This window comes from Halichoeres trimaculatus, unplaced genomic scaffold (genome assembly GCF_033239565.1).
Source record: "Halichoeres trimaculatus isolate MK-OKI-2021-1 unplaced genomic scaffold, fHalTri1.1 fHalTri1_scaffold_11, whole genome shotgun sequence".
In the NCBI taxonomy this organism is placed as follows: domain Eukaryota; kingdom Metazoa; phylum Chordata; class Actinopteri; order Labriformes; family Labridae; genus Halichoeres; species Halichoeres trimaculatus.
In genome coordinates this window covers 4422090-4433086 of record NW_027437189.1, presented here as the reverse complement: position 1 = coordinate 4433086, position 10997 = coordinate 4422090, and the positions used below count along the sequence as shown (strand labels likewise).

Here is a 10997-nt window from a genome sequence, read left to right as displayed (position 1 = left end):
GGTTATTTAGAACTCTGTGACAGAGTATTTTTTAAGGTTTACCTTTCCTATCCAGAGATCCTGATGCTTGTAGTTGGAACTCACTAATTTCCTTCCAAAGTTCCTGGTCTTTTGGAAAATTCCTGCAGTAAAAACATACATTTACATAGCCATTAACTTATTGTGTATATAATTTATAATATTTTTGGTGGGTTATTATAATATTTCCTATTTGGTTTCACTCTCCTCCCAGAGTGAACAGTTTTTTTCATACTTTTGTTGAACTCTTTCATAATGATACTCGGATTTAGACCAGATTTACGATGGCTGCAGTATTTCAGGAACAGTGAGACCACTGTGCTATAGACTGTATGGAGGCAGCTTTTTTAAGTACATGGTAAAGTTATGTTTGGCAGCATGGGGACAGCCTCTGTTAGAAAAAAAAATGGGGCGGGTAATGCAATTTCATGCAATGACATCACTTTTCCTCAACCCAAAACAGTAAAAACGCCGAGGCAGAGGAAGAAAGCGGCTGCAGGCAGGGAGAGGACGACACCGCCGCAACAATGAGCACAAACCTTCATGTTTCACATCCTGTCGCTTTTCTTTTTTAACTATGCTACACCGACAGTTTCCAACCAAATGAGGTGAGTCTTTAAAACATGTAGTTTGAAGGCAGCTTGGAGGAGATTTGTGCTGGAAACATACCGACACTGAGGCTTTCTTTAGGCTCGGGTTTCATTGATTTAACATCCCCGGCGAAGTGCTCACGGAGCGGGTGGGAAGCTAAAGATGTAGCTAACATGTTTTAGCCTTTTATCAACGGTTAACGGTTCCAGGTTGTCCGTGTTTGAGGGTATGGGCGTAACAGCTCCAGCCGAGCCGGAGGGGACACATTTGGGTTTTTTAAGGGCCTGTCCCGAGATATAAATGACACTCATTTGAAGCCGCAGTGCGTTTTTATTTCAACGTTTTCCTGGTTGTTAACATGTCGCAGATTAAACCTGGTGTTAAGGATTGAAACACAGAGAAAGAGCTGTCATCCTACCAGGGGCGTGTCCAGGTTTTCTGACCGGGGTGGCCCACCTGGGGGACGAACTTCTGCAGGGGTGGGGGCTTATTATACACTCACACACACTTCCTGTTCCCACTAACTGTCATAGCCGACATGTTTTCTTAAAAAAAAAAAAGAGCTTAAAAAAAAGATTGTGGTCAAAAAGTTTAAAGTGTCGGTGGCTGCCATATTGGAAATGCTGACTCAACCTAACTTGCAGTCAACCTAGCATGGGCGGGCCTTTAGCTTTTCTTAGCTAAGTTAGCTAGACCCTTAATTAAGCAAAACTCTTTAAAAATAATGTGTTTTAATTGAATTCACTGTCATGAAACGTGTGCTAACGTAAAGAAAGGCTATTCATACCAAAACTTTTTACTTCGTTTTTAATTTAGTTATTTAATTTAGTTAAGGCAACTTAAACTAACTGTATTAGTAAATTTTACAAAGAATAATATGATACTAGTAAAATAAATAAACTAAAACATATATTAAAAAGACTAGCTTTTCATTAAAATGTGCTTCTATGGACAGCCTCAAGTGGACATTTGAGGAATTGCAGTTTTTGGCACTTCTGGATTACCTTCTTATGTTAAAACCACAGATTACTGCTTGTTTATTGAACAATACACAATATGGAATTTAGGGTCCAGGATAGCAAAAGTGGCATGATACAGGGATAATTAATAATTGCAAAAAATAGTTAAACATTACATCAGAGTATGCTAACCCTAACCCAACTTTCAAAACTACAAAAAGCCCCTAAAAAAGAAAAGTTCAGCGTTGATTATATTTTTACCACTTACATCTTAAAGAGTAAGTCACATCTCTAAATTGAATTTTAAGAATTGTAAAAACTTAAAGAATAGTAGGGATGTGTTCCTTTCACTTTTGAAATGATACGGTACAGATGCCCGGTGCCAGCTAATAGGTATCTGCACTCCATGGTACTAATTTTTGGTACTTTTTTGTGTTTATGTGGTAATAAATATTATTTTTTTCAAAATAGATTCCAAAAATTTTTCAATTAAACATATTTATTCTTCAATTTATGAACTTCTAATGCAGGGGTCACCAGTCTTTCTGAGACCGAGGGCTACCTCACGGGAAATGAGTGGCATGAAGGGCCACTTGTCTGAAACAGACGTCCTGAACAACATTACACAGATCACTTTTCAATAACACTAATCATAGTAGAAGTGGTAATACTATGTAAAGAGACTGCTCACAGGTCAACTATTTATTTCACAATTATTATTAATGAAATACACAGCAACGATGGTAGAAGTGCTCCATTCTGACCAGCGCTACTATTTGGAACATGTCTTGGGTATCTGATGTAGTTCTTGGGGGCGCCCAGGTGCCCACGGGCACTGCGTTGGTGACCCCTGTTCTAATGCTTTGTTCATGATGTGTTCAGGTACCGAAACACGGTACCGTTTGATTTTCCATGAATTGTTACTTTGTACGACAGTTTTTGGTTGGTATTTATAAAAGTACGTAATTTAGTGCCATTTCCTGAAGATTAGAGGGTTTATGTGATTTTAATAGCTCCTGCTTTCTGGAGGTTAGAAACTACCTTTCAGGTACACTCGAGCCACAGAGTAAGAGTTGTACTATATTACATGAATAATATGATTCAATGATGGAAAATAATTTTCTATTAGTAAAATAAATTCACTGTTGGGTTGTTCAAAAATGTTTCTTAACCCTAGTTTTTGCTCATATTAGAGGCAAATCTTCAATTGAAACTCTAAAGTAAACAGAGCATCACATTCACTAATGGATGGGGATGGGTATTGAATTAGGTACTTTTGTAGGTATCTGCTGAATTCTGGCAAAAGTACCGGGTACCGATTTACGTTGAATCAAAAGGTACCATGTTTAGGTACCTAAATGCATCCTTGTGACTGTGAGAAGGTGATTTTCTAGCTGGATGTGAAGACAACACATAACAAAGTTTTATACTGAAGAATAAATGTGTTAATTGAAAATAATTTACATTTATTATTAAACAAATTGATATTTTTCACCACATAAACACACAAAAGTACCAAAAATTGGTACCACTTAGTACCGGTACTGATTGCCAGGTACTGGGAATTGGTACCGTATTGTTTCAAACATGAAATGTACCTATCCCTACTAATGAAAGGATCAAGAAATCTGTTAAGCAACTTCTTTTCTATCCATCACCTTTTCTGATTTATAGCAGTAAGCTAGGTTAGCCCGTCGAACGCAGAGCTGCTCAGCTAAAGGTTAGCGCTGTCTTCTCTTTAGTTCTTTTGTCAGAAATATTCAAAACACTCCCTTCACAGGCTGTAACGTACAGTAGTTTGGTTTTGTATGAGAAGGAAATTTCTAAATTTGGATGAATGATTGCAATTATCTTACTGTCGTCAGTTCAACCATAAATTTCACGATTGATGGACTTTAAGACCAGATTTCTGCTTGTTTTCAGACTATTTTAAAATTCAACAGCCGTCATAACAGTTTCTGGATGTTTCTGTCAGTCTGTTCATCTCTTCATAGTTTCTGTTTTAAAGTGTATCTGCTGACTTGAGCTGTAAAGAAACTCGGAGCAGTGTTGGCAGATCGTCTGTTTTATTGGATCAAACTTAAACAATGCTGCTTTTTATTAGATGAGATACCCGCCACATTTTCTGAATGGCGTTCTGGTCACGAGGAGCGGATTGTTCCTTGTTTGTTTCCACATTGTGAAGGATTTTATAGGCAATAAAACGTGTGCCAGTATTCTAAGTTAGTTGTTTGTCTGTTTGGAGATGAAACAGGATCTGAAAGTTTAAAGACACGGCCGTGGAGTCGTTACAGAGTCGTTTTGTTGGGGAAAAACATCCAGCTTAATGATCTGTGTCTGTTGGTTTAAGGCCAGATCCACGCTCATGCTGCTTTCATTGTCTCATCGCGCTCTGAACAAAGACCAAACTCCGGGTCAGAGGAAACGAGGATGGAAGGATTGTTTGAAGCCTTTCTGGATTGTTGGCTCCCAGAGATGGCGACCGTTCAGGCTGTAAAATATTTAAGTTTCGCTGACGATGGTCTGTGAAGTGCTCGATGAATCTTTTAGTGTTTGCAGGCTGCTTTCTCCTGGTTCTGCTGTGGAGAAGAAATGACGTATCCCTCGCTTCACGTCCAAGTTGTCTGTTGAGGTAATGTTGCACCTCGTTGTTTTTGGCAGTTGTGGACAAATAGAGAGTATCATGTCAGACTTCGGAGACTTTACGGCTTAAAGACACCCACGGCTTCAGTGACCTCATGATGAGACAAAGCATAGTTTCAGACGAGGCGATCGTGAAGTCATTCAGATAAACTCTTGATTCATGAATCACGCCATAAATCACACGCAACGGCTTCACAACATCTCAAAACCGATGCAGCAGAATCAGGATTAAACTGCTGCCTACGTTACCCATAATGCAACATAAATGTACTAGTTATGGAGCAGGAGCATTCCTCTGAGGTCTTGAGAAGTCTCTGCTTCCTCCTCTTCATCCTCAGGTTTGGTCTGCAGACCCAGCTGACGTTAGTTACATCAACTCGCTGCAGTCTCTCCTGAAGCAAACGCTGGTGTTAGAAAACTAAAACTAATTCAGAAACAGAGAAAAACTACAATCCGCTTTCCTGCATATTACTTAAAACCATCTGTATGAGTGACCCAATGACTCATGGGAAAAATCCTGAATCCTGGCTCAGATTTGTAGATTGTAATAAATCCAGTCTCCTTCTGTAGCTGTGTGTTGATTAAGGATCTTGATGTTTGTGAAACATTTTGTTCAGCAGAGATTTGTCTATTTTAACATGCAATTGTAAACAACAAACATTATTTTGTAGAGGTAGAGGAAAAAATCAGACATTTTTTAAGAAATTAAGAAATTAAAGTCAGAATTTTGTGATTGAAAAGTGAACTCAGATTTTTTTCACTTGAACTCTGAGATTTATGTCAGGTTTCTGAGATGGAAGCAAGAAGATTGAGGGAAATAAAAACAGAGAATTATATAAATTTATGGCAGAATTCTAAGAAATAAAAATCTAAAATTTCAGAACAAAATCAAGAAAAAAGAAAAAAAGTTAAAATTCAGACAATAAAGTGCAATTCTGCAAATAAGTGAAATCTCTTCAAGAAACAAAAAACAAAAAGTAAAAAATAAAACATCAGTACTCTTAAAGTGGAATTATGAGAAAATAATATAAAAAACAAAAGTAAACAAAAAAAACCCTAAAAATCTAAAATATCAGTACACAAAAAAATGCAATTATCCAAAATAAATAAATAAATAAAATTAAATAAAATAAAATCAAAAAGCTTAAAAAGAGAAAACATAAAAAAAGAAAAAATCATAGTACACTAAAAATAGAGTTATGAGAAAATAATTAAAAATAATAATGAAATAAAATAAAAAAGAAAACATAAAAAATTATGAAATATCAGTACACTACAAATATAATTGTCAGAAAATAATAATAATAAAAAAATCAAAAATAAACAAAAAAGAAAACATAAAAAAATAAAAATATCAGTACACCAATATAATTTTTTTTGAGAAAATAATTAAAATAAATGAATAAATAAACAAACAAAAAAGAAAAAAAAAAAAACAGAATTCTGATTAAAAACGGAATTATAAGACAAAAGTTGAAACTGTGAAAAAGGAAAAATTCTCAGACAAAGTAAGAATCTTTTGGTTAAAAGTTTAAAAAAAATGTTGTCAATTAAAAAAAAAACAGAATTCTCCAAAAAAAAAACATTAGATTTATGAAAAAGTTGGATTCCAATAAGAAATACGGAAACATAAAGTTGTAATTCTTAGAAAGAAGTAGGAATTAAAAAAAAACAACTTTTTTAGGTAAAAAGTGAAATTCTGGGAAAAAAATCCATAATCAGAAAAAAAAGTTCCCAGAATTTTAACTTTTATTTTAACTCAAAGCTTCCAGGTTCCTCTTTAAATCTGTTTTTACTTTCCTTCAGAGTTAGTGAGATGTTCCGAATCGTCCCATATGTTTAACCTTTAAACTGAGATTCAGGATGAAGATGATAAAAACCTTTATCCATCAGCTGATTCTTCTAAAAACAGACTTTTACTGTCAGACTGTCATGTTTTTAACGTGTAGCAGAGAACACGCTGACCGTCTGCTGTGGGGAACTCTTCATCCTGAGGAACGAGCTCAGGTGGTTCCACTCTGCGCTCTCTGGATCACGTTTACTCCTGTTTTCTGCTGTTTGAGCTGAAGTTTTGTGAGCGCTGCTGAAACTCCTCAGATTCCTGCAGGCTGTGCAGCATTACATCATGAAAATCAGAGCCAGTGACTTGAATTGGAGTGTAATGGGCAGTATAAGTGCTCAGCCGCTCTGTTCGCCTCTTAATTGTTCACAGATGTTCTGCACGCCTTTGTCCCACAGCTTGTTTGAGCCGGCTCGCACAGACGCCACAGACGCTGTTCAGACTTTATTACAGAGAGGAAACGTGGCACGGAGTAAGTGTTTAATTTGGCTCCTGGTTCTGTTAACTGGTTTCGGTTATTGAACTATTTACTAGGCGCTGGGGTCCACCGCCATGTTTAAAACAGCTTCAAGGAAAGTCAGTCGCTTCGTTCATTGACAGAAAAGTTTCTGGGTCGATCGATCAAAGCGAAAATGTGCCGAGCAGTTTGATGACAAACACGCAGAGTCAGAGAGGAAATGAAAACAGGAAGCACCATCACAGACAGATTCCTCCTGAGCTCTGTCAGTTCAGGAAACAGATTCAGTCGACCACATGCAGGATGAGACATGATGACCAGAGAGTTGACAAACATCTGGGATCATTCGCTGCTTTTGAAGCTGCAGTTTTGGCGCCAAAATTAAAAAATGGATGGCGTATTTCCTCCATCAGGGCCTTTCTTTATTCACATGACTGATTACGACTTCAAAGGAGTTTAGTATATAACTCCTCTCCTGTATTTCCAACAACCATCTTGAGAAATGTTTGATTCCACTTTTTTTCAGACTGATACCAGTACGAGCACAAAACACAAACAACTTAAACAATAGGCGCTGTAATGGTAGCGTAGCCCTACGTTAACTTTAACCTGGCTCATGCATACCACTAATCCATTTTTTTTTTCACCGTTGGCACAAAGGGTCTGTTTTCCCTGTTAATGGCTTGTTATGCATACAGGCCCAAAGGCACAAAAAGGGACCACACTGGAGAAAAAACTTACATCTTATCATTTTATTTTGTCTTATTTTCAGCAAAAAATGTTTTTTTTTAACTTAACACGAGTCACATTCACCTGACCAGTCAAGCAAAATGTCTTATTTCAAGTTATTGAAAGACAAAAATGAGGTCTGGATTGCTTGTAACAAGTAAAAACAAATCTTCCAATGGAGCAAGACCATTGGCTACCCAAGTAGCTGCCTGTTGCAGCAGCTCTCTCGTCTTTGTCCGTTTCTTGTAATTTCTTCGTCTCTTTTTTGTAATCTTTGTATTTGGAGTGGATCATCACTTTGTATGGTTCATTGTCGGTCACGGACACCAAACTTTTTGTGGCTGCGGCGGTATTTTTTACTACTTTTCTCCTGTGTTTGTCTGGAGATCCTACATGTAACCATGGCTGCATTGTTTACATATGAAATTAGCTGTTAGCAGCCTGTAGCATGTCAATGCAAACTAGTGTAGGGCTTGATGATTTCCCTCGAGCTGAGGAGGAGGAGGTGAGGACGACGTGCTGGTTCTCGGATGTGAGCTGGGAGGTGACGACGTGGACCTGTCCTTCCATCCATCGTTGTTGGGAACGTGGGATCTAGCTCCGGGGGGTGGATGAGCTAGCTGTGCTAACCCAGCGGCATCGTGCTGTTCACGGATGTGGCTGACGGAGCTGACATCGGACGCCGCGACACATCGGAGGAGCTTCACCTGCTGTGAGCAGACAGGATCCAGGAGACAGAGACTGAACAGACTGCTGGGGAGGCTCAGTCCTGGACCCTGTGGAGGTGGAGACTGGCTGGGCTGGAGAGTGGTGGACGAGTGGTGGACGGGATGTCGTCATCTAATTTCTTATGGACCTTTTTGCACTTTCTATACTCTTTCTTACTTTTGTTTTCTTAAATGCTGCGGTGACTCCTGAATTTCCCCTCGGGGATAAATAAAGTATTTTCTATTCTATTCTATTCTATTCTATTCTATTCTATAGTTACTTGTATTAAGACATAATTCTAGCTTTAAACAAATTTTCGAGCTATTTTTTTAAATTTGTTGCAAGCAATTCAGGCCTCATTTTTGTCTTTAAACAACTTCAAACAAGACCTTTTTCTGGACTGGTCAGGTGAATGTGGCTCATAGGAAGTATACAAAACAGTTTTTACTGAAAAACTCTAAAAACACTTAATAAGATTTCAGTTTTTTGCAGTGCACAGCGTCTGTGGGTAAACAATATTGCACATTTGGCTAAGTGTGGCTAGAACTAGCAGAGCTAGCACCTCCAGCCTTTACGCCTCATTGCAGGTACATGCCCTCATGCTTCAAGTGAATATGTTTGGTGTATGCAATGTTTCTTTCATTTTCTAGATCAAAATACTTAAAAACTGCTGTGCTTGTTTACATCCTGGTAGTAGAGCATTTTAGCACAACAGCAGTAGCCGTTAACCAGAGCTACAGCACCAGCTAGTGCTGCGCTACAGCTTAGATGCCCAACATTTCAGGGCTTAGGTCATGAAAATATCAATCATTTGTTTATTTTAAGAGAGAATTGGCAACGTTTATTTCTTTTAGACGAGTCAAGGGACAAACAAGCCAAAAAAGGAAATCAGTAGTTGATGTTTTCTGATTTTGATTGTCGAGCTGACAGCACATATGAAACTTCAGGTAGTTTTTAGTGACACAACCAGATATCTTCATGTAACAGAGGCTGAAAACAGCCTTTCTCCCCCCTACACTCCCTGATACTGTCCAGATTTCAGCCTAGAAATAAATACTTAACAACTAAAGATCATATTAAAACTGAAAACTTTCACCCAGAGATGCTTGGACTTGGGAGAGTTCAGCATTTCTTCCTCCGTCTCAAACACAGCTGACACAATCGTCTGATTATCTCGCCGAGCATATTGTGACTCTGACTCAGGCATCTCAAGGCACGATGTGAGTTTTACGGAGCTGAAAGACCTTGCAGACTCTCAAGGTCAGCCTGTCTGAGAAAAATCACTCAGTCCACCAGTTTTACAGCCAGGAAAGAGCGACGGGGCGATAATTCAGTCAGTTTGAAGTCCTGTCGGGGGGAGTGTAGACGGGTCAGCGCCTCCTGCAGCCGCTCTATCTCTCCACCACCCCCTGTTCCTTCTGCATAAATGACGAAGCTTTGAAGATAAACTGGGCCAAGGCTGGGACCTGTGCTTATCAGCTATCAGGCCACTATCACCCGCTGCTCCGCCCCCTGCCTGATGCACACAGGTACTGAAGCTATCACAGCGCCGTTAGACTCTGCAGCCGGCATTAACATCCCAAAATATTCATCAGTTCCCCGCTGAGAGGGATCCACGGCACAGCTCCCAGCAGGGGGCCGAGCCCACTGATCATCATCACCACTGTTTACACACACACAATGCAGATATTCAGATCAAAGGAGTTACCCAGCGTGCCTGCATTGTCTCTCTGGGGCTGTGCCGCCTCCGCTCGAGCTGTCTGTGGGAATCTTACATTTAAATCATCTGCAGAAAGAGTCGCAACGAGGAGCTGAAACGCTCTGAGAGAGGAAAACGTTACAGTTAACGATACAAAATCACCCCCAAGATTTTTATGATTAATTTATTCAATGATATTTGTGAAATGATGAGTAGTAGCATGTCAACCAGTTAGCATCCGTGTCCCTAAATGGGATTTTGAATACAGAAAACTTAACAAGAGACAATAAAAAACAGAGTTAATATAAACATATATTTGTAAAACTTGTCAGCCTCCATAGTTTTAGTCCTCCTTGTGCAGGAATAAAGAAAAACTTTCCAAAATGCTAAAACTAGTACTTAATACATCATAGCAGCTTGTTGGAAAATCGGCCTCCCACTCCAGAAAATGATTGTTTAATTGTTGATGAATGTGCTGATTAATTTCCTTGATAATTGCTCATTTCATTTGGAAACCAGAAGAGGGAGTGAAACTTTATAGAGTGTTGAAGTCATGGATGTAGCATCTGTGACCTGACTGGTTGGTTTCTGCTGTGTGAGGCCGATTGGTGGTGGTGGTGGTCAGCGTATTGAAAATGTTACCTCAACCTAACTCTTGGTCGACCTTATGACAGACAGCAGGGTGTAGCTGCCTGCCTGTCAGTCAAGTCAGCTGTGCCTCTAATTAAGATAAGATAGGATAAATACCTTATTAAGCCTCCAGGGGCTTGACAAGAAAAATGATTAGGGATGTCCCGATATTACTTTTTCACTTCCGATACGATACCGATCAGCATTAAACATACATACTTTTATTACTTATTTTGTTGTATGTCTGTCATGTTAGAAAAGGCTTGATTAAGTGATATTATTCAAACAAAGAACAGTAGTCAGCAACAGTAGGTATGAGGAAAAAACGGACCCATTTATCAATAACCAATGGGTAACAGAAATTTTAACATTAAACATAAAAAATACTAGTAATTGAATAAAATAAAGAATAAATTAGAAGACCCAGAAAATAACCTGAATAAATCAAATAAAAACAGCAGGAGCGGAGTCTGGGATGGACAGCTTATATCGGAGATTTTAGATGCATTCCGATACGATACCGATATTTGTTTTTTGCTGATATCGGACCGATATCCAATATCAATATCGGACTGGGACACCTCTAAAAATGATAAAAACAAAGTGTAGAAAATTTAAATCCTAATAAAATGAACTAAATCTTACAAAATAAAAATTTTATAAAATGAAATTAATTCAACAAAATTTGAGATATAAATATTTTCAACACTAACAAGTAAAAAA

General features: G+C 38.4%; 1 protein-coding gene across 1 annotated transcript in view; it reads left to right on the top strand.

The window, feature by feature from the left end:
* The first annotated feature begins 453 nt into the window (after positions 1-453).
* The window catches only part of nckap5l (NCK-associated protein 5-like), a 68215-nt gene continuing 57671 nt past the window's right edge, over positions 454-10997 (top strand). Inside the window, exon 1 of the mRNA XM_074681334.1 lies at positions 454-626. The gene's annotated coding sequence lies outside the window, so the exon portion shown is untranslated. The remainder of the gene's footprint in view (positions 627-10997) is intronic.